Raw genomic sequence first — 26,225 nt, 5'->3', positions numbered from 1 at the left:
TCTACCTCAAAGCAAAGGAACGGCATTTCACCAGAACATTACTTAATGAATTTTCCCTGACATGGTTTATCTGGTCTTCTCCTCAATTGCTTATAGATGGAATCTTAGGGACACTGTAGGTCAGTCAATTTAGCTTTTCAATTAAAAAAAAAAACAACACAAAGGGAGATTCCCTAGATTCAGGCATTTGTATACCCTTCACTGAATAAGTACAACCATTAAGGAGCTCAAGATGAGTTAGGAAACTTCTAATTAGGAGATTTAGCCTGAAGATATAAAAGAAAATGCCTGGCACGCCTCACCACTGAAGAACAACATTGGCATTCCCATGCAATCCTAAACCCCAGGAATAATTGGTATATTTTTTGTTTAAATAAAAGCACCAGGCACATTTTCTATATTTTGATCAACAAAAAGACAAAGAGAATGAGCTAACAAGCTGCATATTCTGGTCATTTCAGTTAATGCACACATTTTTTTTACTGCCATTTTATTTTTCTATCAAGCACACAAAACCATGCAAAGGACAGAGTTGTTCATGTTTTAAAACTTGTTTTTAATAAATGCACCTTGTGCAAAATATTAGCGATGGTTTAGGTTCGATAAGGTGCAGAGTCTTCAACACTATCCAAAAGTCACTATGGCCTACATCGCTTATTTTGTCCTTATTCGAGTCGCCCTGAGCAGCAAATTAAATTTTACCAACTTAAAACAATTCTCCAGCTGCAATGCTTTTTTTTTTTGCTGTGCTGAAGATTTAATATCTGAGCAAGAGCTCAGGGTAAAACTGGCTCCAATTTTTTTTTAAGTCCATTTCAAAATGATTACACCCTTTTCGATTTCAAGCTCAGATTTCTCTCGGAGCGCCATGGAGAACTGGTCCCCCCTCCTCCTCAGGATGAATTATTAAAGAATCGTAATAGCCAAGCTCACATGGCAGAGCTTCAGGACTGCGCAGGAGACGCCATCAGCAGCACCCTTGACACGGCACACAATAACCTGGCACAGGTGCTCAGAGAACGAGCAGATTAAGGCCAACTGGAACACACCAACGCCAAGTTCTTATCCTTAAGGAAGCATTACAGTTGCCTTTAAAATAAACATAGCAAACATGCGCTAAATAAATGCATCTATAATAGATCTTAACAGAGCGAGTCTCTAGAGAATAGCTGGTTTCAACCTACCATCATCACCAATGGCTGTGCTTAGCTTAGTCATTTTTAAAGGGGGTGGGGGGTTAAAATTATTAACTGAATAGGGAAAACTAGCTGAAAAACAAATGATTCTGCCAAACAGGGTTCCTCAACACCTCTCTTCTCACAATTCATTTTAGAGCAGGTTTTTGAGAATCCGCTTTCTTACTCACTAGCATGGGAGAAAAACGATGAGCTTTCAACCAGAAAGTCATCCAAGAAAACTAAAGCACGTTTGGGGGGGGGTAAAGTAACGAAACCCAAATCCAGAAAGGCAATCCCTCAGAACACGCTCAGTGAAAGCTGCCATGATTTTGGAACTAAAAAGTCAATATTCAAAATCCTCATAAAGGGACAGGAAGCAGCTCGGCTGTAGTCAGTATCCCAACAATCCCACAGCAAGCTCTTCAGATTAGGAGAAAACATTGACATAGCTGCACACAACAGTGATTGATTTGATGAAACCGCTCAATGGATTCTGAAGATGAAAAAACGCCATGGCTACCAATGACTGGCGAGGCATTCCTGCACAGCCTGGGCGCAGAAGGGGAGAGAGCTCCTGTTACCTTCCTCTGAATCAGGGACATTCATCGGGAAGACCTGCCCGACTGGAAAATAACCCTCCTCCAAGCAGGACAAAAGCACCTGCCAAGCCCCGTGGCCAATACCGACCTGCCTCACACCCTGACAGAACCTGTCCCGCGGGAGAGAACAAAATGTTAATTTCCTACAAAAATAATTTGCTTCTGGAATGGCAAAGGGAAAGGTTGAACCCACTGGGTAGTGCTATGCTTGCCGCTGGAAAGCATCAATATCTCGGACAACACTGACAAAGATAAAGTAAAGAAGCCTTTACAGTTCACTTTCATTTAAAAATTTTAACCTCGGCAAACAGGTCAAATCCCATTGCAGGGAAAGATACTCCTTCCTGCAGGAGGCTTCATGCTGCGGCTCTTATTTCACAACTGATCAGAACACTATAACCACCACACCGTGAAAAAACATGACCAGGCAACCGGCATCCACATCCAAAATTGTGAGACGCACAGTATTTCCTAGCAATTGGAAGGCTGAAAGAGCCAGTCTCGTTAGAAATCCTGATCTGTAAGAACACACAATAAACGAGTTGGCAAATAAATGCTATGTTAAATCAAATCAATTCAAACAATGATCTGTTAAAAAAAACGCTAGGGCAACGATTTCTGTCCGTCATCATGAACACTAGTTTCCCATACTTACTGTAGAACCCACACTGGAAAAAAATCGTTGTTGGAAACCCTCCAACATAACAGAGGAATTATACACCGCTATTGTAAATAATGATAAATTGCTGTTGCAGAAATCAAATATGTTAAAACTGATATCATTAGCGACACGCACATCCATTATCATAATAAATGACAGAGCGGTATGCTTTGTGACACGGCTACCAGAGCGTCACTAAAAAGACCTCGAAAAGGGCGATAACACAGATGCCCTCGGAGCCCCCGCCGAAACACACATGCATTCTCACCCACTCGCTGCAATCGCAGGTAGCCCCAACAGTTCACACGCAGCCTTGACTGCGAGAGCAGCCGGGCAGAAATGCAGCTAATCTAAAATCTTGCGGGGGATGGGGAGGGGGTGAGACTTTCAAAACACTTCAAACTATAACAATCTGCTGTTGCGGACAAACAGGACTCGAGGCTGCCCAGTGAATTTTTCACATGGTTTCTCAGGCCACACCTAGCCACCCTGTTGCCCTGGCCACTGGGAAATGTTTGACATGGGAACTGGTTCTTTACTCTCTCACAGTCCACCCCACGGAGGCGAGGGGGGGGGTCTTCAGCTCTTGTATACCCACGTGTCTAACGTGGACCCCCCCCCAAAACACACAAACATATTTTATGCAAGATGGATTCTTGCCCCGAATGATCAATTATCATGTTCGCACTAGCAAACCGTCACGAGATAAGAGGCTCATCTAATTTGATAAGACACACCCCACTCGTAACAAGCCTGCACAGCAGCCTAAAAACCCAAATGAGCCGGACAAACCTTTTCTTCTTACATCTTAAATGCTTACCTATTTCAGCTTTCCCCACATAAGTAACCAATCCACGAGAACGAACAGCAGGAACTACTCTTTTTAACAGCTCTGGAACCTTGGGGATTTCTCAGTTCTGCATTAAATGCTCAGAATGGCTGCACAGCATTAATGATTTATATCAACAACTCCGAACATTACATTTGTGCAGTGTGTTGCAGCTGTAGACAGCTGGCCCTGGAAGGGACAGTGAAAGTCACACTCGCTGCTTGGACTTGGGGTTGAGCACCCCTGTCAAACGTTTAGAGGGGCACATTTCTCTGCAGGTATGGATGCTTACTTGTAACATTCACAATTCAGCCCTAAAGCTTTTTTGGTCCAACGAATACTGCGGGAATCTCCCAGACAAATCTCAGAGACAGGATTTCTATTTACAGCAGGTTGCCTTTTCACCTCAAAGTCAGCATATTCCCATGCCTTTGTGTGCAATCGGACCTTTGCTGACAAGGGCTAAGGTCACAGTGTGTCAGAAACATGAAAAACAGGGTCCTTGGTGGCTGACTTTTAACCCTGGAATCCTGTTGCCCATTGTCCAGTGAATGTGTTCCCAAAACTGCTTCCTTGCACCACTTAAAATTTCAGGGTTATTGCAAAGGTGTCCTCGACAGGTTTTATTTTTAATTAATTTTCATTAGAGAGACATTTAAGACATACAATTGTACCTATGCTAACGAGAACACAGAGGGCATCGTTCTCATCAGCTTGATCTCTGAATGATATCTGGTTACGTCATTATCATTGTGAGGCTACGAAATCTCTGATCTTCTGTGCAATTGCTTCCTGACATAAAAAATAACCACACAGAACTGAAACCACAACAAATCCAGTTATAGAAAACGGTGTTTTCAATGAAAACATCAGCTTCCTTGCTTCTATGCACTAAATTAACATAATACAATAAAACACATTATTCAAAGCCAGTGTAATAAATGTATAAAAACCAATGCTTCAGGAGTACTCTAGTTCACAGTAAGATGTACTGTTTATTGCCATACCTCATCCTAAAAAAGGAACTAGACACATAACTCATCAGAACATTATACCTAAAATGTCTCATAGAGCCCCTGTAATTCTGAAAGCTTTAAAGCTTCCACCCATAAAATCTCAGAGATTAAGTGCTTGAGGTGGGGTATGTACCAAGTGTGGAAGGTCTCCCAGAAAAAAAAAGAAAAGGATTCCGTTAGGATTTCTTCTTCATATTTCACTTCATTATCATCATTTACAAAAAAAAGCTTCTTTCTCTTTCATTTTTGTTGGAACTACAGCTTTTTTTAAAAGGGATGCTCAGATAAGAATTAACAGCCAACACCGTAATCTCGTTTTCAGGTTCTTAAGAATTCTTCAGCGTGGGCTCCACTCTCTCTCTTGAAAACAGGACAATCCGCAGACAGCATAACAGCATGCCGTTACTCTTCATTACAATAATTATTGCTATCACAAGTGTTTGTCAGGCAATGGCGCAAGAAGAGCCTGTCCTGGAAAAAGCTGACTTCTGGGAGAAATAAAAAAATGCACATAAATGTGGCTTTAACTGAAATAAACAGCTTTTACTGAACCCAACTTCTGCTTTCACTTAACGTTATAGGGGCACAACATGTAAAACATCAGTGTTAACAATTTATAACGCCACCGGCAATAAACTGTAATGGGAAATCTGGTTTTGATCAACTGGCGCATTTACCCTAGCAGCCAGCTTGCCCCTTTCCACATAAAATTCTCTGGGGGCGACCTTCCATGCCACTCTTCACTGCCCTGCGTGTGAGGATCACGGCATCCCGGCAAAAATAAATAAATAAGTCAAACTCTTCATCCTAAAATGTTTACGCTCCCACACACGCTTAAAATTACACCTAATTCATCAAGGTGAAAGGCAGGAGCGAGCGAGCATCGCTGGAGTGGCTGAGCGAGACGTCTGCTAAGTGGCTCTTCGGTGAGTGGGAACAGCGGACTAGAGAGGCGAAACGGTGCTAATTAGTGCAGGCGAAATATATCTTTTGTTTACCGGTGAGAGCCGAGCCACCAGGAGGACCGGGGACAGTTCAGAAAGGGCAGAAGCAGAAAACAGATGCCCCGGCTTCGAGGGAGCTGGCCTGCGAAGGCACACGCAGAGCGCCAGCTGCACCCCCCAGCGGGGACACGGGCCAGTCGGGCCCACGGCGCACCGAGAGCCAGCAGTGACGGGCTGCCGGTTCCAACTCTTCTGTGCTGAGCACTCCCAGTCTTCATATCTCCACCATACATTAACACACCCACCAGTGGCCGAGTCCTTGTGCATTCAAAACCTTGGCGGCTGGATGATAAACGTTCCTCAGACTTTCAAAGGTTTCCTGTGGACCCCAAAACCGCACTGAGCATGACTATTAAGAGGGAATGCCTAGTTTTCCCATCAAGCACTAATGTGGGACATTAACTGGATGTCCAGGGCACCCGCAGCAGTTTTCCACAGACCTTGGTTTCAGACCTGCTCACATTATACAGGGAATGTATCTCCTCTGGCCACCTCTCGGCCTCTCAGCTTGTAAGACCCAGGCAACCTGCCACCCAAGGCTCCTCCAGGCCCTCCACTGCAGGGGTGGCCAGGATACAACGTGTGCAAGAAAGGAGAGCGAGGAGCTGGAGGGTCTGGGGCAGAGGACTGTGTGCGTTGAAGCCCTTCCCTTTAAGGAGGATGGCTGAAAAGCACGTGCTCTCAGAGGGTGACCAGTGGGAAGGAAGACACAGGCGGGGGGGAATGGACAGAGAAGCAGAAAACCCTCCTGATGCCCCCTGAGAACTCTGCATTACGCTGCGTGGCGACTGATGGCTGTTCTCAGCCATCTTCCCTGATCCACGCAGGTGCGAGTTCTTCCCAACCCTCCTGCATCCTGCTCTCTAATCCAGGGGCCTGCAATCCCGAGCTCGGACTGGAGAGACACGGTCCTCCAGCTTTTATTGGCTTTAAATATTCAATGAGCAGGGAGGCTAATGAAGCAGGTAATTGGTCCAATAAAAGTCACTGAAAACCAGAAGGGCCCTGTAACTCTCCAGGAAGAGGACTGCAACTGCCTGCTCTAAAACACACCATCACTTCAAAAGGTGTCGATGTGTTTTTTATGATCGTATGCTCTCAAAAAAGTTAAAGAATACACCCAGAAACTCAGACGTCTCACGCTGGAAGGGCTGTACATTGTTTTGGCTCAGCTCTGCATCCCTGTTGTCTTTTCTTGTAGGGAAATCACTGCTGTTATCACAGCCGTCTAAGGCACTTCAGCGCACAGATTCTCCCCGCTCCCTCATCCTCACTGGCCCGAACAGCACCAGCTATTCGCTCCAAACAGGGTTCCCTCGTGTGCGTGTTTTACAAACACTGTTTCAATATTCACCGTCACAACGTCAAGGTCCTCTCAACGCGCACAGACGGACAGAGTTCATTCGGACGCCTTGCCGCCGAGAGGGGGGTCCCCACGGGAGACGCGAAAAACCTCCGATTGGGCCTCACGAAAACAGCGTCGGCGGAGAGTCTCGCACATAAAGAGGTTTAATCCCCACCCCGAGAAAAAAAGTCCGAGATCCACCCCAAAAGGCTTTTCCTAGAGGGGGAAAAAAAACTACAGCATTCAGTGTGCATGGCTGGCTCCAGCACCCACACGGTTTTCAGCGCCGGCTGGATCTGACCGGCGTCCATCTCCCTCTAAAAAAAGACAAACTTGCGAATCAATCGATCAATCTTAACGCTTCTCTCCACTACTCCGACCCCCCCCCCCGAACTTCTGTTGTTTTTATTATTACTACTACTTCATCCTTGTTACATGCACCCTGATTCTCCGAGCCGGAACCGAGAGCGCTGAGTGACGCGCCCCCCCAGCCGGCCTCCCCCGCAGGCAGCGCGTTTCCAAACCCCCCCCCCCGGCGATTGAGCCGTCTTGCACGACCGGAGCCGCGCTCGCCCGGCGAGAAACCGCATCGACCCTCCCCTCCCCTCGCCTGCGGGCTTCACACGACACGTCAGGAGAGCTGCGGGCTCCCCCGTTCCTCAAACTCCTCTAAAAACCACGAAACCAAAAGATCAGGCGTTATCTACCGCCGGCTGGTGGTTGGTTGTCCCCCCCCCACACGAAAGAAACTTGCAAACAGGACCAGGCACAAGAAGCTGAGCTCTGAGGTCTTTTTGTGCACAACACAAAAGCATCCTTCGCGATCTGCTCCCGTGTCCGTCATCCACGACAACTCGGGGGAGGGTTAACCCCTGCAACGGAAACCGTCTGGTGCTTCACGCGTGTGCGCCAGAGACAAAAATAAATAAATTCATTAATTAATGGATAAGCGCCTGAAATTCAGTGAACGCTTTCTGGCTTCTTGCAATTCGCCCAAAAGAGCAAAAGCTTCTTCTCAGACGACACGGATCAAGTAAAGATGGGCTTTACAGCTGCCAAGCCAATTGGCACCTCCAGAAAGGAAACGTCCCAGCTAGAAGATGTCAATATTTCACTCGGGCGAGATATCCGCCACACAAGACCAGAAATAAAAAAACACAAAGTTTCCAACCTGAACAAGTTTCCTTCTTATCTTAAGGAAAATATTAACCCGAAGAAGGAGGAGAGAAGAAAAAAAAAACCCAGACAAATGAGAGATTTCAGATGCTCCGCGCCGTTGCCTCTCCAGCAAGCGCACCAAACTGTACTTCGACCCATTTTTTTTTTGGATAAAAGAAAAATAAAATTTGGCGTCGCATCGGTGCGGACCGGCTGTGCTGCACCTGTCTCTCCGCTCCCTGAAACTCGCTCAGTCCCGCCGAGAGCACCTATCCCCCCCCGGCCGGAGCCGAGAGCCTGCGGCCAGCGCCACAGATCCCCGGCAGTTTCACTCCAGGGCCGGATGAGCACCCGGAGACACCATCTCACACGGCGCACGGGAGAAACGCCTGGTGCGCGTTTGATATAAACACACACACACATGCACACGCTTTTGCCCAAACAAACTGTGCCGGGATTCAAAACGCAATCTTGGGGAGGACCCGGCTATCGCTGACTGGAGTCGCGGCGGCGGTGCAAGCGCACGTCATGTACACACACACACACCTAATCTTTAGGAATTAAAACAACAACACCAGCACCACAAGAAATCAACCCACACGTCTCCCAGCCTGGCCATGAACACAATCCACACGGTCAGCTCGTCAATCCCCCCCAGTCCGCTGCAGAACGACACCTCCAGGTAACGCTCCCCATCACCTGGATTATCGATACGGAAATAACTTATTCAAGGGAATAAAAAAAGAAAAGAGGAGGGAGGGGGGCTATTTAAGATCTAAGGGTGTGGATCAGCGGTTTTTTTTTTAAAAAAAAACAAAAGTGCTCTTGCACAGGGTGGACCAGATGTTTCAAGTTTGACACCTCTCCCCCTCCCCACCATCACAAACACACACACACACACTCCTCCCCAAACCCCCCACCCGTGACATTTAAATTACAGCAAACAGAGGCACTTCTGATTTTCTGTTAAAAAACTACCTGTTCGCAAGCGGCGGCGGAGGAAACGCGGCTCTGGCCCCGCCGATCCGTTACAACAACGTGTGTGTGTGTGTGTGGTGGGGGGGGTTTGGGACCAGCCGTAACGTGAGAGGAATTAAAAAAAAAACTTGCCCCCACCTCCAACCCCCTCTGCAATTGTTTTCACAAGTTTGTCTTTCTTTCTCTGCATGTGTGAATACCCCCACCACCACCTCATAAAAACAAAAAGGCAGCACGTTTTATTCCGGGGAAGAAGAGACTGTGGGGGGGAGAGAAAAACTATTTTAACAAAAACCAACAACAACAACAACAACAACAACACAACAAGCAGGCAGCATCCCAGCGCGATGTCCTCCGCCCCAGTGTGACCCCCCCCCCCCCGGCTCTTCTCCTTCTTCTTCTTCAACCAAAACGATCGCGAATTTGGAAAACCGGGACCGAGCGGAGAGTGTTGCGTGGGGAGGGGAAAACTCACCGTGTCTCCGTGGGCATGTCTCTCCCCAGCCGCCGCCGCCGCCGCCCGGCTCGGAGCGTGTATTTCAAAGCCTGTATTGGGTTCGTTTTGGGGTTTTTTTTTTTTAAATCCGGCTTTTTTCTTCTTTTTTTTTTTTGCCCTCTCCTCTCCCAACAACAACAACAACAACAACAACAAACAAATTCAAGGAACAAAAAAAGAAAAACCCAGCCTCTCCTCTCCTCTCTCTCCCGCACCGAGCACACAGGGGCGTCCGCTCTCACAAGTACAATATCGCCGCCGAAGTTCGCGTATAATCCCCGGGGGTGGTTAACTGTCGTGAAATCGGTGGGTGCTTCAAGGGGCGGTAGCGAGAAGCGGCTTTTTTTTTCTTCTTCTTCTTGTAATCTTTTCTTTTTTTAAAATAAAGGTGGGGGAAAAAAAATCTCCTTCTTCCTCTCCGCCGCCGCCGCCGTTATAATCTCCCCCTTCGCCGCGGCGGGTCTCTCCGAGTTTCTCCCACTCGCTCGCTCGCTCGCGCTCAGGCTCAGGCTCGAGCTGGAGCTGGAGCTGGAGCTCGCTCGCTCTCTCTCTCTCCCTCGCGCTCGCTCTTCCTCACGCACAGGTTGGCCGCTCGGATGGCGCGCGCTCCCCCCTTTCCCTTCCCTTCCCTTCGCTCCCCCTCCTCCGCCGCCGCCGCCGTTCGGTTCTTTCCGGAAGCGCTCGGGCATTCCCCCCCACCCCTGCCCTCGCGTCCTCGGCAGACTCGCAGGTGACCCCCGGCCGGCCGGCCGGTAAAAAAAAACGGAACTAGGCGAGCTGCCATTGACACACACACACACACCAAAAAAAAGGTATAATAAAGGTTTTCTTCGCCCGGCTGGAATTTTGACATCTCCAGAGTGCGGGCTGTATCCGTGTTGGCACGTTAAAAGGATCCTTTTTTTTTTAAAATCCCCCGAAGGGGACGTCTATTTATAGGTCTCTATCTTAATACTTAGACTATCTCAAATACAGGAATGCATTCGGGGATCTTTTTTTTAAAAAAAAAAAACAACCTTGTTTATCAGAGAGATAGACGGATGTGACTTGTTCGCTCACTTTTCAATTTTTTCTTAAATAGCTCTGACTATCAGTAATTAAATAATGTAATATTGCACCATTATTATTATTATCATCGATAGAGTGGGGTTGGAATTTCTTCTGTTTGGCATTGGAACTATAACAACACCAGCAAGCCACACAAAAAACACACAGAAGCTCACACATTCTCTCCTAAAAAGAACATAAAAAAAGCGACTGCAAATGAGATAGATGTTCGTCGATGTCTGATGGATCATTAGATCTTCAATTATAACTCCGCCAGGGATGTAATTTCGCTAAATACTACAAGGGAAAGATGCTCTGTCTTTTACGCAGATAGGGTAAATTGCTTTGTGAAATTCTTACGCTGGGGCAAATAGTGTATTTCGGGGTCCCTGTCTGTCGTAAAGGTCAACCCCTGTTCTCCACTCTTCCTTGCAATGCCTCATCGCTTTTAATTGGAGAAATCGGACTGTAAGGCTCTGTAAGGGCCCATCAGTTTCTGTGAAGTACTGTAGCTTTACTGGACTGGTGAAGAGACTGGTGATAGCACAATACTTCTGTTGGCATGTTCAGCTGTTCCAGTTAAAGGCAGAGCTATGGGAGGCTGTTGGGCTCATACAGCCCATTCGGAAGATAGAAGTTGACTGATCCCAGGATCTTTTCCTGAAGGGAAACAGAGGCATGCTATCACAAATGATTCATAATGACATTTGTAAGGACGAACAAATAGTTAACAGACACACGATTTTAGACTATTTTAGTCTACTAAACAGTTTACTAATTCAATCAGCCAGGTCTGCAGGCACTTTGAGGAGGAGTACCTCAAATGTTCTTTTATCTCCAAGCTTCACACGGGAAAAAAAAAAAAAAAGCCTTGCTTTAATCAATCAGATTTTTCCAATTTTAGGCCTGTTTCAAAGCTGCCGTTTGAAGCAGGACCGTTGGAACGTGTACTAGCAGCGTCCCAACTGGTTACGTCTTTAAAGTCTGATTCCTGGCTGGAAACTTTCACTCAGGGTTTCAGGCTGCCCACAGTGCTGAAACCGCCTTGGTGGAAGTTGTTAATGACCCTCTCAACTCCACAGAAGCTGTCTTTCCCTTCGTTCTGCACTGCTAGGCCCGTCATCAGCCTGTGACACTGGACACCATGGTATTCTGATTAATTGACTGGAGTGTTATGCAGGTATAAGTAACAGCCTTATTCTCTTTTTTTCTGCTGACTTTTTTTCCATTTTTATATGTAGAATTTAGGTCAAGTGCCTTGATAACGCTCTGGCTTAAAAGGCTATATAAGAATGTAGTGATTGATTGATTTATCGATTGATAAGCCTGGAGCTCATAGTGGTGCCAGGAATGAAACCCATTCAAGGTTCACTCAGAAGACCAGCGGGCGTCTTCACATGTTGTTGCGACAGGTAGACAGGTTCAGTTACTCTACCTCCTACGAACGAGCTAAGAATCCGATACTTCAGATTTTAAAAAATGACTTTTGTCTTGTTCTCTCAGATCTATGCTATTTTTATTTATGTATCCTGGCAAATATATTCACTTACTGTGCAAAGTCAGATTCCCTGCTGGATGTAAAAAAGGGACAAAATGCACGATGGCTTACTTTCAAAAGTGGGATGTTAGAGAGCGTGTGGGATCAGAACAAACAGTGCTCAACCCAAGCGCAAGACAGGAAGAATCGCTCTCCGAAAGGCTGCTGGGACGATGTTGTTCGATGTCAGCGCTCATCAGCGGCTGAGGAAGACAAAAGAGAGCCCCTGACAGAGCCAGGTTTCTCCAGCCCTTTGAAATGCCTCCGAATTTACAGCGCGAAGAATAGATGCTCCTAATGGAGAGCACCGCTATTAACCCGGCTTGTTTGTCATTAAGAGGTGGGGGACTGGTTACATCGGACTCACAAGTCTCCCAGCTGTTGTGAGCACATGGCCCATCGCACACCGCAAACGCCTGCTCCTATCCCAGTTGTACAGGAGTGAGAGGAGGAAAACTCCGCGGCTTCCTGAAACTCGAGCAGGAATGATCACATGAAACAGCAGCCTGGCGCACTACACGAGACACTGATATGCAGCTTGCATCTGTTATTCCCTTCCACTTTCAATCTTTCAGAAGAAAAATGGGGTAATTTTTTCATTTTCTCTGAATATCTCGTATCTGCTAGGAAAGCCAGGCGCTGCTTAGGTGGCTGTACTCAATCAGAAAGCATCTATTATTTTCTATCATTATTGAATATGGTGCAGAAGTGTACTGCAGACACAAATAAACCAGACACTTCATATGTTTACTTATTTATTCTCTGCACTGTTGGAGGGGGCGCTTAGAGCCTGCAGAGGAGACAGTTTAATTCCCCTGCCATTCATAGCATAGTAATCTTATTCATCTCGGAACAGTTTACAAATAATAATTAAATGCCTCCATCCTCTCTGAATTGACATATGCATGATGGCGCAGGGTAATGTTATTAATTTAAGGCAGTGCCTAAGGTGCTGACTCTCCAGCACTCTCCTGTTGACAAATGGCCCAGCACAGTACGGGCCAGGCAGCCCTGTGCAGATGGTGTCCTCGCAGGAGGCAGCGAGAGAGATGCTGTGGTTCCTTCTGTTCCTCTGGGGGTTTCACACTGAAATTCACGCCGTACGCGGACAACCTGAGTGCTGGCCAGCCCCACGCCCAAAAAAAACCGGGGGAAGAATAAGAGACAGGCTTTTATTTATCCTTTCGAAATGGACGAGAACCACTCAGGGTGTCAAATATGATTCCGCCCCAAAGGTCACTTGTATTTCCTGCTTCTGAATTCAGTCCGTCCTCCAGCCGGAGAACAGGGCTCCCCCGGCCAGCCTGCGACAGGGCGTTCCCGGAGGGAGGCCCGAGGAGACGGTGCAGGGTGCAGGCCCGCGCTGTACTGGGGCGGCACTGTGAAAGACACGGGGGGGTCCCCTGAAATGAACAGTAAACACGTTTTCATTTACAACAAAGCCCTGCTACCCGCCGCAAAGAGGAGAACATTCAGGCGTGGCCAGAGAGCTTTACGCCGGCTCTCCTGATTTCGCAGCTTGGAGGCATGAGAGGTTGGGGGCGCATCCTTTTTTACCTGCTGCACACCAGCGTGGAAGGCACACAGCCTTAGCGTCTTTGTTCCACCTTGGTCCGTGGGTCTGGGTGTTTCTGAATTTAACTTTAGCAGCCTAACGGGGACAGATATCCAACCAGTGGTGTGCCCCTTCACTAGACTGTTCATTTATTAGTGCACTGGTGTCCCACAGGCTGCTTGGCAGTGACGTGACCTGATATCACTCTGCCTGAACATAAGTTCAGCTTTGCTTAAACGGCTCCCCTCACGTCTGGCAGATCTGGAAAAGACCACAGAGCCGCCGCCCCTATGCGGCGTAAATCATCAGTGTCTGGTGCAAAGAGAAGACTTTGTGAGGGCTGCAAAATCCTGTCACTGGACAGCAGAGCATGTCGAATGTGCACGATACCGCCGCCAAAGCCAAACACAACCGGGCTTCCTCTCTGTGGGGTTTGTCACACAACATGGTCCCAATCAAGACTGATCAGCACAGTGTTCTTAATGCGGCTGTAGACCCAGATTTATATGTGTAACATGGGGTTGTGCAACTTAAACCACTCTAGCTGCTTGAGTACGGGGTGAAAGCGGACTCTCAAGAGCAAAGGCATCTAAACTTTCAACGTCCTTCAATTCCTTGGAAGCGAAACAAACAAGTGGTGTTTCCCAGGAAGCAAGGAGACACAGAAATTGGAAAAGGATTAAGGACATGCCAGCCTCTTCCAACTTGGCAACATTCAAAGAGCTTTCAGAGTCTGAAAAAATCAAAGCCAAGAACTTCCTGCAGTGGGAAGGAACACAAAGCGAGGCTTGCGAGGAAGAAAATCCTTCCCTCTTTTGTTTAGTGGAAAGACACAAAGCACCAGAGAGAAGACGTTAGGCTGGCACCAGGTCAGGCTCTGCCCTCTAGGACTGCATGCAGAAAAGTGGGGTAAATACCTTTCATTTCTCCGTGGTTCAGATCACAGCTAGAAAAAACCAGGTCCTCTTCGGCATGTTCCAAAAACACCTATATTTTCAGCGCTTAAGAATGCCACTTCCGTTCCACAGCCCTTGCAGGGAGAAAAATGTCACAATCTGAAACTGAGGCAAAAACAATAACACTTGAAATGGCTTTTCTGACTTTCCGACAGTCTCCCCTGCCAGGCCAATGTGCTGCCTTCGGCTTGCTGAAGGGGTTTACCTCCGAAGCCTATATGCAGTTTTACGCTCCACACCCGCTGGTTTCAACAATAGCAAATCCTGTACGGGAATTATTCTAAGTCGATTCTGGGGTAAATTCATTTCCTGGGGCTGAGATTTAAGTTTGAAATGTTTTTTTGTTTTTATCTGAAGGGTGATGCCTGATCAGCGAGGTTTTCGTAAGGGGATTTCACATCGTAAAGTAAATATCTGCATTATCGGCTGTGCATTTACTTATATTAGTGACTCACTGAATTAAAAGTAATTTCTTTTGCAGTAGGAGATGACATCTACTTCTTCCCAGTTGTTTGGGTAAATTACCTTCTGGACTCAGCTGGTAAGTCCGTAATAATGCAAGAGATATGATGATGTAACCTTTAATGCACGTCAATGGGGATAATTTAAGATTTAATTTGGGTTAATTTATTTGTGACGGTCCTTTAGTCCTCTGCTGGAAGAATATGCCTAATTGCCTTGCCTGTACTATCCTCCCTGCTCCTGTGACGTTTAATGGCATCCACGGGGCAAAGTATCAATTCAAAGACATTGACCTTTCTGGCCCTCTCATCAATTATGGCTCAGATCTCCAGTATCTGGACAGGAGCAATAAATTCACCCCACGTCAAAACACACTACTGGCTTTAACTAACACAAGCCCCTTGCAATCTCGCTCTGCAAAACAGAGAAGAATGAAAAATACAAAAAGAGCAAACTTCATGAAAAACACTACACTATGTTCTGCTTTTCAGTGTCCACAGCTGATCCTGTTTTCTCACGTAAACCGGCTAAAGGTGCTAAAATGATCACACTGCAAAATCCCCTCCCAATCCAATCAAATCCCAGACCTGCCTGCATACTGGACACACGTAATCCGACGTGCAACAGTACCGTTTTGCTCCGATCCGGAGTAGCAGTGCGCGACAGCACTGGGAAGGCGGGGAGACGAACGTTCTGGGGTGTGAGGCAGGAATGACTGCCAGGACCCGAGGCTGAAATTCCGCCCTAGAGAGCCGGGGAAGCTGGGAGCCGGGCCTCTCTGGGCGTTTGCTCAGACCAGACCGGGGTGCGGTGGAGGAGGGTGGCAGGTATGGCAACTCCAGAGGGGAGCTCAGCACGACGTGAGCGACGCGAGGAGGCGCTGGATTCAGAGCAGGTTCGCGCCGCACACATGGTGCTCCTGTGTTTCCGAGTTCGGGGCTGAACAGCACCCAGGAGCAGAGCACACCAGAATGTGACAAACCCACAAGCCCCTCTAAAGAAGTGTTTCTCCTCGGCACTCTGCTTTGAGGACGTCCATAGCAACAATGCAGTGGATGGTCTAGTTCCTTTCTACCCCTTAGAAATGCGGACAGTTTAGAAACGCTAATTGCGCCTTTGCCATCTCATGACAACGACTCCTGGGCCCACATGGGCAGAATGAGGATGTGCAGACGGGCTTCTCTGACAATCCACTCTTCCTTCGGCAGGCTGCGGGCTCTGCCGTGACTTACAGAAGACCAGCGCTGTGCCGGGTGACTGCTGTGAGTCTCTGTGGGTCCGGAAGGAATCACCGCGGGAATCATGTTCCGGTTGGGAGCCAAGGGAGCTCTGGCCCCCTATCCCAGACCCCAGCCCAGCCCCTGCAACACTGGACCACCCCTGCTTCAGCTCTTAACAACACCGGTAAGGGCAGCTCTCATGGCAAAACCCCTGGAAAAACTGGCCTGTGACAGACTGGCCAAGGCGTGTTCTGGGCTAGGCTGGGCCCAGATACCTGAACATCATCTGTGACATCAGAGCAGGATTTGAGTTCAGTATCACTTTGCCCCTAGTGTGTGATTTATTAGCCTGAAATAGGTACAATTCTGTAGTATTACATATCCTTATTAATGCTTTTCACTTTCATATATATTATAATTTGATATAATATAATATGCAATAGTATCTCTGGTACACCCTGTGTTCAGTGACAGGAAAGATGATAAATAAGAACTGGAAGCTTGCATGTGTTTACCAGCAAGTATAAGCATTGCTGCTGAACATTATATTCAATGGTTGTCAGTATAATTACATCACGGTCACCGCTGCAGCTCATTAGAAAATTGACCTTTCTAAAAAACGTGAACTGGTACAATAAGCAAAACAATAAACCTGCAAACCTGCAATACATTTAGATCTGTTTTTCCTGTTGTTGCATGCTTTTCATAGTGCTTTTATCTTTGAACTGACTTGGCCACGGTTTCTAACAGTGTACTCTGCCTCTCTGTTCTTCACTGTCATTTTACCGTGATTTCATTCTGATTGCTTTCACTTCACTGTGCTCTTTCCCGGGTACACCACAGGAAACCTTTAGAAAGACTGCTGTCTTCCCATACAAGAACTGATGGCCAAGTCAATCTCTGTTGCAAGTGACGCTTTGCCTGCGGGCAGAGAAATCGCTGTGGCCGTCTCAGGACAGCAGGCAACGTCAGGCTTTCTGCAAAGCGGCCCGGATCTGCTGATGGACGTAGCCAGGGGACACCACAGCTCCAGTGCCAGGAAGCCTGAGGCGTGAGGGTCCAGTATTCCCAAGGAGGGCTGGATCTTGGACGATGTTGAGGCTACCTTCCCAGAATCCAGGCACACATTCCCAGCTAACACGGGGGTTAATCCGCGATGAAAGGAGTGGTTAATCCCTGTGAGTGGGGACGTCTTACATTTCTGTTAGCGCTGGATACTGTATGTGCAATATACTGTATATATGTCCCACTTCAAGTGCGAATCGATACAGCAGAGCACAGCATTAAAAAAAGGCTATGTCCATCCTGAATGGGCTGCTGTGCATTGAATACTTTCACAAAGGGACCATCATTGTCAATATCTCATCCCACGAGGAGGAAACGGGTTGGTCACTCCAACGTTGTCTCGCGACAAGCCAACCTGCTCTGCTTCTTCTCCTTCCGATCCCCTCGTTGGAAAGGAAGAGAGCTACAAATATCACTTCGACCTCACATTTCATGACAGCCACCGTCCAGCGCATGAGACGGGCTCTAAAGCAGTAATACTCAGATCACAAAGATGGAAACGTGTTTCATAAAGTTGAAAGTGGATGAAAGTCTTGTAAATGGCAGAGAAATACTCAGAACGCTTCATCGGCAAAAGAGCTGGTCTTATGTTAGACTTACATTCACAAGTCATCTTCATAGCACCTCAGGCGATTTAACATGAGGACAGACCAGTCTGTCAGAAGACATCTCGAGGCATCTAATGCAGTAGGCTGGGAAAAGGAACATGATTTTACATCTCTGGCAGTGGCATACAGTAACTTTGGCCAAGGACATACTGTCACAAGCACCACAAGTGGGAATTATGTGGCAAAGACAGTAATGATCCATCTTTTGTCTTTGGGTTAGTACACATTCAAAATGCAGGTGACATGATTTCCTCTGGTCTCACAGGCACTTGCAAATGTAACAAATGAAGAAGGCAATGCATCATGCAATTATTAAAGAGTTCAAATCCACTGGTGAGTATAATATTGACTACAAGCTCCTTCGGATCCCCTGCTGTTCCACACCAAAACCCAGGCAAGTTACTAATTTGTGCCACTTCAATGTGGTCTTGTCCTCTGTGGCTTAAGAGTTCAAAAGCACTTTCTGAACAAACTCAGACTCCTTTCCAGGCGCAAGGAGATAATCAAATCCCCTGGCTGCCGAGCTCTGACGCAGCTCCTGTAAGAATAAACTAGTAAACTAGTCAGGCAGCCAGGGAATCATTAGCACAGCAGCAGGAAGGTGTATGTGGCTCATAAGAAGTCTGCTTGAGGTGCGATTCCAAGTAAATGTCTAAAAGTCCCTGTTCTGGAAGGAAAACTGGGAAACTAAATTGTTTCCCTGTCTTGCTTTTATCGGCTGCAAAGCCTGTGATCAAACTGAATTTACTGTGTGTTGCATGACAGCAGATCAGTGCAAGTCAAAGGTGACAGTGACTCATCCCTGTCAGTCCACATGCCCAGTGCCTAGTCCTCAGAGACTCCACACTGCAGCTCTGCAGCATGCCAGGCACAAGCCTCATAACACTACATTATGAAAACCCCACTGACACACAGTGGCTTTCAGAAATACCTCTTCATTTCCCAAACCAGCTGTGGGTCAGTGCCCGTAGAGCTGAAGTGCTTGGTCTTCTGGTTTTGCATGGAGATGAATGAAGCTCCTCAGTACCATCTACTTTACTGACAGCAGCGGGGCAGGTAACCAGAGAGCTGAGAGCTAATGTCTGAAATTCCATTCAACCCAAGAACCCCCCTGTCCAGAAATTTGATTTAAAGATAATAAAGAATCCAAAATGGTTTGCTGAGAAAAGGGAGCCAATTGAAAAGATGGTTAATTAGAATCATATCCTTACACGCAAACTCACAATCATACCAATTATATTTTAAATAAATCACTTACTCTAAATCCCTATTCTACATTCATTCTAATCCTATGTCCTCGCTATGCTAAAAACGAATGCATTGGCTTGATTCTAAGCATTATTATTAGGAATATTAAAGTTTTAAAGACATTTTAATTTGGTAGATTTTCTTCTGCCCTGATTTGTTTATTAGTCCTTTGTCTGCATGTGTTCAATCCTGAGAGTTCAGTCAGCATTTTCTCACCACAGTGCCTCTGAAGGGGTTTCTCATTCTTCACGGAGTGCAATGGAGTCTTTCTGTTTGTGTGCTGAAGCCAGACATCGGCAAAGTGATATTAGCTGGTTAATTTTTAATTTCTTCGATGCGAAGCCATGTTCTCATAGTCTGTGCACTAATGGCCTGGATTAGATATCTCCATGAAATCCTTAGAGGACAGCAGAAATGATCTCCAGGTCTCCAGGGGCAACTGTTAGGACCTGAGATAAAAGAGAGGCGGAAACACACTGGTCATGTATAAACTATCGTCATCTTAGAACTCACTGCTCCTACAGGCTAGCTTTACACAGACATCTTATACAGTCACACCTGAAGAAGGCTTAACAGCCAAAACATCGTTCTTCCTTTCCTGAAATTAACCTCTTCTTCTGTCTCATTCTGTTTCTTCGGTCTTGTCTTGTCTCGAATGCACATAACTTCTGGACAGCATTTGTTTATACACATGGAGCAGGTATACTTGAAATGCCTAAACAAAACTGGATTGCTGAATTTCGCCTCACTGTAATGGGTGAACTGTGGCTCCCCTGGGCTCTGAATTGAAGAAACTGTAGATGCCATCAGCCCAAACACTATAGCGATGGTAGCGTGAGGCTCAGGCGGGCAGACAGGAGCTTTGGACTGCTGCTTCACGGACTTCTTGGTGGGGCTGGCCATGAGCTCACCGTCAGACACCTGCTGCCGAAACACGTTTCTGCCAAATAGCACCAAACTTTCAGCAAAACAAAACACATAAAAAGGGGGGAAGAGATGTGGAGCAACACCTCAGTTAAGTTGAAGTTTTTTTTTGCACGGTCAGAGTGGTTGGTATTTAAAAAGCATCACAACAGAATCCAGGATTCACGCCATCTTGTACTGTATTTTCATATGGTTTCTATAAGTACAGTATATGATATCATTGTGACACAGAGATTGTCTTCACCTCATGACCTCTTGTGGGACCTGTCATCATGTGGCTCATCAGGATGACATCATGCTCATGTCATCATCCGCTGCTACACAAACACCCTGTAGTATAAACACACAGCTACATTCCTGCCCCACACACTCCCCTGGGTAACACCTGTCTGGATCGTCACCGTTGGTGTTGTGTTATGCGATCACATTGCGTTGATCACTCTGTGTGCTTGTCCGTCCGCCATTTTGGGAGGTTAGAGGCTCCAACTCTGGCTGGTTTAAAATGCAATCTTGTCCTGGCCAGTAGGGGGAGCAAGAGATGGGGCTTGATGTTGATATTCTGGCTTTTTGTGCTTATGGCGTGCAGTCTGTGTTTAGACTTGAGATCTCTTTAGAAAGATGGTTTTATAAGGAGCTCAGTTCACATTAAAAACAAAGCTTTGGTGCATAACATGTGATGCCATAAACCCAGAAGAGTTTAAATTGCAGATGCATTTATAATCTCAGTCTCAACAGCTGACAAGATCAAACCTATTGACACTCTACTTTCTGTGCAGAAATCCTTTAGTTACAACAATTAAAAGGAGTCGTGTCCAGAATTCACTATTGTTTTTAATCTCCATTTGGCTGATATTTATTCTGGTGACTTCTCCCGAAGTCGTCCCAATCTGACCTCAGTGCTCCCAGATAGCTGCAGTGGATATTCTGTACCTTCTGTGCCCATTGTGGTGCATTTATCACCCTCTACTGTAAAAAAAAAAAAGTTAAGGTCATTTCGTAGTAAATATGTAAGAATTGATTAAAGTGATAGTTTACAAACTACATCCCACAGAGATTTCATATCAGAAAAACTCAGAGGCAGATGGTCTGTGTTCAGTTAGAGATTTTCGGCAGGAAATTACCTTGTAAAATGTATATATTAGTAAGAGAAATCTTAGAGCTAATATTGGATGTGTATTTGCATTCCGAATATATATCCATTGACAGATGGTAAAAGCATTTTAGAGTTGCTGCATGGCAGAAAAGCCCAAAAGCTAATCTTCTAATGCTCAAAGTCACAAACAGGCAGCTAAATGGCTACAAAGATAGAAAGGCTTTGTATTCAATAGGCAGGCCTTCATTTAACCGGTTCACGGTGACAGCAATGAATTTACATTTACTGTTTGTTGCTTGATTTTAGCAACCTGAATTCAGCAACCTTCCTGTTGTAAATAGAAGGCTTTTTTTAATTTTGTTATTTCTTATAATGGCAATGTTCCCAAGTTTCAGTACATCAGTACATTTGACTACCTGATAGGACTGATCAAATAAATGGTCTGTCACGTCATTTTGTACACAGCTTTAGTACACTTTATTACTATGTTTTTAAAACTGAGGGATATATATTTTAATTGAAATGTTAAAATCCGGGATTTATAATCTTGTTGTTTTAATTCAATCTGGGGTGGATCAATACTCGAATCCTTGTATTAAGTGACATACAGTAGCTTCATTGCTTCTTGCTTATAAATACAAGATTCTGCTAGATCTAAGAAAGGTTTTTGGTAACTTTAACCTGTGTCCTGCGAATGGTCAGGCTTTGCTCACGGACTGACCTACAGTAGCTGTGGCCACTCCATCCATCTCCATGAGGCCACGTGTCCGTGTATTAATCAATGCAAATTAAGAGCATGGCTTTAAAAACATGTTTCATTTAATGGTCCCTACACTTTCTTCTGAAATCCTATTTCCATTAAAGATTCACAGACACCACCTCACCCTCTTGGGGTCTAATTTAAAGTGGATAGCATGTGCTCAGTCCCGGGGGACACTGCTCATTACAAGTGGTCCAGACCACTGAATTCCTGACCCAGCACGCACGTCTGTACCCTCTCCAGCAGCCTTTCCAGTGTCGCTCCACGCTGTGGTACATTTGCGTTTCCGCGATCACGCTGCCCGTCCTGCTCGCCTCTCGGCCTTGTGGCTCGGATCAAGCGTGCTCCGTCCTGCTCGCGGTCGGAACGGGGACTCGATGGGCACTATTCAGCTCCGGGACACATCTGCTCTCTTACCGATCAGCTCCGTTTCTCATCACAAGCTCACTGTGCCCTGAAAGCTGACACGAGCAGTCAGGGGTCATTAAAAACAGGTGTGCTGGGACTGTACGAGGCAATAGGTGACAGTAAATCAGACTCAAGTCCTCATCAGAAGTATTATGTAACAATTATATCCACAATCCCCATTACATACAGTATGTAGGACATGTAGATAGATTAGATACAACGAATTATGGGCATGAATATTACTTAGCTCTTCGACCAAATACGATGCTACAGGAGATGATGGGCTGATTAGCCCTAATCAGTGAAACAGCTGCCATGCAGCTGCTGAACAACTTTCACACGTGAAATTAGTATTAATTAACTCATTGTCCACTTCCACAATGCAACAGCCAAGAGAACTAAGTTACCTGAGCTACTAACGCTATTTTAAGATAGCTCTCCCTGTGGTTTCGGAACCTGAATACACGCAATAAACACAGACAGCGGGTCAGTGAAGGCAGCGAGCATTGTGCGTTATCGGTGCTCAACAGTACAGCTGTCAGACATCTGCATCAAAGTGTGATGTAGGAGGCCAGTATCATCACTGACTGGCATGACCACCCCTTACACGGCGAACCTGAGCTCCTTCCATCAGGATGTTGATGTAGACTGTCTAGATTTTACTGCAATAGAACCAAGTCAGACTCAGGCGTCAGTAATGAGCCATCTCTCCTGACATCCATTCCTCTCCCACAACGCTATAAATACTGTACCTACGAGATCCCTATCTCTTTCTTGCATGTCTCTTGCCTCCCACCTCCACCCCCTCTCCACCTCTGCAGCTGCCCCTCGGTCACCCTGCAGGGGGGTCCTGGCCTCCTTGTCCCCTGGCCGGGAGGTCAGCCCTCAGCCGAGCGGGTTAAGCCACAGTTTCGCTCCATAATCCTTTCATGCCGCTTTTATCTGTGGTGTTGTCATTCCTGGTGAAATCTGGACTGTTATAAATCGTGCAAACCCCAACAAGTACAAAAACGGCCCAGTGCTTTATGAGGCAGATAACACTGGAACACAAGGGCGTTAAACGGCCAGACAGACAGACAGACAGACAGACAGACAGACAGACAGACAGACAGACAAAGAGCAATACAGCCGCATACTGTAGGAGTAACAGTTCTGTCACTACAGATAGCTTTTCCTGTAGATAAGCCCATGCTAGAAATATAACAAGCTCTACATATGCAGGAAGCCAGTAGGAGCAAACAAAGGCCTTAATTTGCACGCGCATGCATATTCATGAGCAAAAGTGAAGTAGTGCAGGATTAACTAGCTGTTCAGTTTTAATTGTAGAGTCATCAGAGTTGGGAAAGGGTGCATGTCTGTGATTACGTAATTACGACACTTCTGTTCTTCAAGCAGTTGTTAAATTAGAAAAAAAAATCAGCTCTGAAAAGTATTATCACCGGGGCATGTTGTTTATTTTGAGAACTTAAAAGCTGCAAGATCGAAATCTTGAACACCTTGTCCCCACCTCTCCCCTCTTTCCCACACACAAAATGTTTCTCTTCTAATTATGGGTGTATGAACTTCTGTGCTTTATAAAGTAGAATTCACTGGGGGGGAGGGGGGGGGGGCGGACATATGTTTTCAAAGATTTGCAATCCCACCTTCAGAACATATATAAATTGTATTGGAAAGAACAGTTGATTTTTCTGATAATGGAATTCTGTCATTTTATGTTCCCAAAGCACATAGTCCTCTACAAAGCACTGATTTATCTCCCCAGAAATGAAATTAGAGAAGCAATAAAATGAAGTCAAATACTACACCACCTCCCAGGGTCATTTTGTTTTAAAATTGCTTAATGTAACAAGTCATACATACAGACTCCTCACGGGATGAAGGAATGCAGATCGCCAGAGCCGTCTTTCAGAGGTTGTGAGAGCGAGCGAAACACCCAGCCCGTTCAGATCGCCTCTGCTACCCCTGCCTGCCTCGTGATCTGTTAATGGACACAGCTGGGGCACAATGGAGACATTTGGAAAATTAAATTGCTTATTGTTGATTAATAACATATGAAATAAGTTTCAGGTTACTGGCAATACAGTGTACCTAAATAATATATACATTTGATATTTGCTGGCGGACTTAGCTGGCAGAATGTGCCGATGGGTCCATCCACCGCTACCGCATAACCTCATTGTAACACTCGGAGCATTCTGTGAAACTGGAGAGCTGCATGATCATCGGTCCCCTGCGTTATTAATCTGCGCATGTGGTATAAGCTCTGGGAGTAGATGTAAGCAATTGCTGCATTCAATTCAAAGGGCTACGCACCTCGGGGCCAAGAGCCTGCAACCGTAACCCCAAATCTCAGAATACTCTGAAAGAAAAAGACTGACCGTAATACTGGTTTGGTCGCATCTCCCGTTCAAAAGTCATCTTTCCTTTTCTTCTTTCCTCTTCCCTCACCTCCTGCCTGCTCGTATATTCGAATCATTCCTGTGATTTAGCTATGTAAATGTAACCTCGCCCCTCCCCAGACCGCACCTCTAAGTGTTACACCTTACTTACACCTCCTTGTCTGGACGTCTCTTTAATAAGCGCGCCGGCTTTCAGTGTCTCACGGCAGCGGCGCGGCAGGTGTAAAACGTATTGTCTGTCGCGATTTAATAGTCTGAATGTGCCGAAAGCAGTTTAACAAAGCATGTTTTTTTTTTAATCCAAAAGACAAATGACCGTTTTACAAAAGTCCCTTTCCTTAGCTGAAAGTGACAGGGACTGTTTTTTTTTAAAAAAACAAACTCATTGGCTCAGCACCATTCTAATTAAATGTTGGGAGTTTGGAGCTGTGGGCCCTAAGAGGAATTCCAGCTCTTGCATGAATCCGTTTGGAAAATCCCCTTCCCTGCTCCTTGAAGACGACGTCTCTCGTCTGCGCTTGCCTTGGTGCTCTATCCCGACCAGCGCCTTAGTTTCCAAGAGCCCGCTGCGCCTTCATACGACAGGAAGGTTTACACCGCGGTAATGCGGGGATTTAGGTGGGCCTTAGCGCTTCTTGGAGCAAGGGCAGCGCAGCCGGGTTTGAGCAGGAGCTCGGCAAGGCTCGGGGCTGGCGTGGCGAGGAGAGGGGAGCCGGCGGAGCCCACATCATTAGAGCAGCACAGGTGGCATTTCAGCCTGCCCTTTCATCCCAGACAGCGCCGGGAGACGAGAGGCCGAGGTGACGCGTACCGTTTCGGCTACTCTCCCTTTGATGCCAGGCGCGATTGCATTACAGACTCCGACTTCCCAAAGGTGGTGGTGGTGGGGGGGGTCTCTGTGCCTGCTCCCTCTCTCAGAAATCAAACCAGGCTCCCGGCGTAAAAAGCAGTGAAAGCCGGGGCACAGCACGACGCGCGAATTAACAGCACACTGCTACTGTTGATTATGCTAAGCGTTTTGGTAATGTGCCGTTTCTCTCTCGCCTGCCTGTTGAGAATAAAGCCCCCCTCCTCGATGGAAGAGAGTCCGATTAATATCTCTTTATGATCTACAGCTCACTCCTCGTACGGCGGTGCTGCCCACGACAGCCTCTTCGGGAGAGGGGCAGGCCGAGTTTAATTTCCCGCTGCGGTAGCGCGCCCCGTCTCAGGGTGTCCTGCAGCCTGTCCACTGAACTGGGGGTCCCACCTCTCCGCCTGCCCCACCCCTGGAGCGATAAAACTCTCGGCAGCTCCGGATCCTGAGCAGTAATAACAGATAAATCAGTTCACCTCCAGCAGGCCGACGGTTGCCATGAAGCCTATATTTCGTTGCCTTTTTATTGCTGCTAGTGACGTCGGGGATATCGCATTGTAATGACTTCGCATCCAGAGAAGCCATTGGGCGCAATGAGCCTGTTTTGTTTTATGTTGTTTATTTCAAATTGAAACAAAACGTGGAAAGAATGCGCTGAGAAATGTATTGATTCCCTCTATTTTGTTTAGATTCCAGGCTTTAGAAATTTGATACTCCAATTCTTTTAAAGCTGCCACCTGTATTAACAACGGACACATACAGTAGGCATAACTCTGCAAATTCCCGCTCATCAATATGCCTTCTTACAACAAACACATTTCAA

The 26,225-nt window shown here is 46.5% G+C and overlaps 1 protein-coding gene and 2 long non-coding RNA genes across 12 annotated transcripts in view; 1 reads left to right on the top strand and 2 right to left on the bottom strand.

Annotated features, from left to right (window-relative positions):
- LOC148651763 (receptor-type tyrosine-protein phosphatase F) overlaps positions 1 to 9,830 on the bottom strand; it is a 222,607-nt gene extending 212,777 nt beyond the window's left edge. For 6 of the 10 annotated variants that reach the window (XM_088597860.1, XM_088597865.1, XM_088597858.1 and 3 more), the window contains exon 1: positions 9,244 to 9,829. The gene's annotated coding sequence lies outside the window, so the exon portion shown is untranslated. Of the gene's footprint in view, positions 1 to 9,243 lie in introns of all 10 variants that reach the window. The other 4 variants (XM_088597854.1, XM_088597859.1, XM_088597861.1 and 1 more) reach the window with 1 other exon arrangement.
- Positions 9,831 to 11,285: 1,455 nt separating this feature from the next.
- LOC148651762 (uncharacterized) lies at positions 11,286 to 17,648 on the top strand. Its single transcript, XR_015925162.1, has 4 exons — positions 11,286 to 11,491; positions 14,841 to 14,900; positions 16,030 to 16,225; positions 16,885 to 17,648. It is a non-coding gene; the product is annotated as an uncharacterized LOC148651762 (long non-coding RNA).
- Positions 17,649 to 21,421: 3,773 nt separating this feature from the next.
- Positions 21,422 to 24,845, bottom strand: LOC148651761 (uncharacterized). The gene is made up of 3 exons (XR_015925066.1): positions 24,461 to 24,845; positions 24,008 to 24,141; positions 21,422 to 22,200 (listed from the first exon to the last, which is right to left on the bottom strand). It is a non-coding gene; the product is annotated as an uncharacterized LOC148651761 (long non-coding RNA).
- Between the last annotated feature and the right edge of the window lie 1,380 nt (positions 24,846 to 26,225).

The sequence above is a fragment of the Lepisosteus platostomus genome, chromosome 11 (assembly GCF_059453375.1).
Source record: "Lepisosteus platostomus isolate fLepPlt1 chromosome 11, fLepPlt1.hap1, whole genome shotgun sequence".
Taxonomy (NCBI): domain Eukaryota; kingdom Metazoa; phylum Chordata; class Actinopteri; order Semionotiformes; family Lepisosteidae; genus Lepisosteus; species Lepisosteus platostomus.
This window is presented reverse-complemented; position numbering and strand designations above follow the sequence as displayed.